This window comes from Sinocyclocheilus rhinocerous, unplaced genomic scaffold (assembly GCF_001515625.1).
Source record: "Sinocyclocheilus rhinocerous isolate Xijiao unplaced genomic scaffold, SAMN03320098_v1.1 C35777571, whole genome shotgun sequence".
In the NCBI taxonomy this organism is placed as follows: Eukaryota; Metazoa; Chordata; class Actinopteri; order Cypriniformes; family Cyprinidae; genus Sinocyclocheilus; species Sinocyclocheilus rhinocerous.
This window is the reverse complement of record NW_015763092.1, coordinates 1-626: the sequence shown is the minus strand read 5'-3', so window position 1 is coordinate 626 and position 626 is coordinate 1. Positions and strand designations below refer to the sequence as shown.

The 626-nt window shown below is 33.4% G+C and overlaps 1 long non-coding RNA gene across 1 annotated transcript; it reads left to right on the top strand.

Annotated features, from left to right (window-relative positions):
* The first annotated feature begins 15 nt into the window (after nt 1–15).
* Nucleotides 16–606, top strand: LOC107735093 (uncharacterized). The gene is made up of 3 exons (XR_001639288.1): nt 16–120; nt 231–397; nt 544–606. It is a non-coding gene; the product is annotated as an uncharacterized LOC107735093 (long non-coding RNA).
* Nucleotides 607–626: the final 20 nt, after the last annotated feature.

The following is a 626-nucleotide window of genomic DNA, read 5'->3' as shown; positions in this document are numbered from 1 at the left end:
TGTTTTCAGGCTATTGTCCGTTGGCTTTCAAAGACAGACTCTGGAATCAGTGGACCATCAAATACTGATGTTAGAACAGAAATAATTTCCTTCATCAGAAAGATGAAGCTTTGTGCAACAGTGCGTAAAATGAACAATTCAATTTTGCTTCCTTAATTGTAACTATTTTAAAGCAAATATTAAATTAGTTAAATTTAACATTAAATCTATTACTCTTTTTTTCATTATAGCATCAAGATTTTAAGTCAACTGCTGCGCAATTCCTCAAGAGGTTTGAAGATTTCCCAGCTCTTTGCTCATACTTCAAGGATCACTGGCTGGAAATAGGACACACATGGTCTGACTTTGGACGGTGCTACAACCATGCCGACTCCGATACAAACAATCTTGTTGAAAGGTAATATTTGAAATTAAACTTATGCAACTTCATTATGAGTTACTGCAAATAATGTAATAGAATCACAAGCATTTGGAATGTAGTTATATCAAAAATCAAACAATCATATTAAAACATGTATTGTTTTTCTTTGCTTGTCTAATTAGATTTTTCCATCGCCTAAAATATCAGTTTTTGGGTGGCATTAGGAACCGTAGACTGGATGATCTTATCAGCATTCTCATCAAGA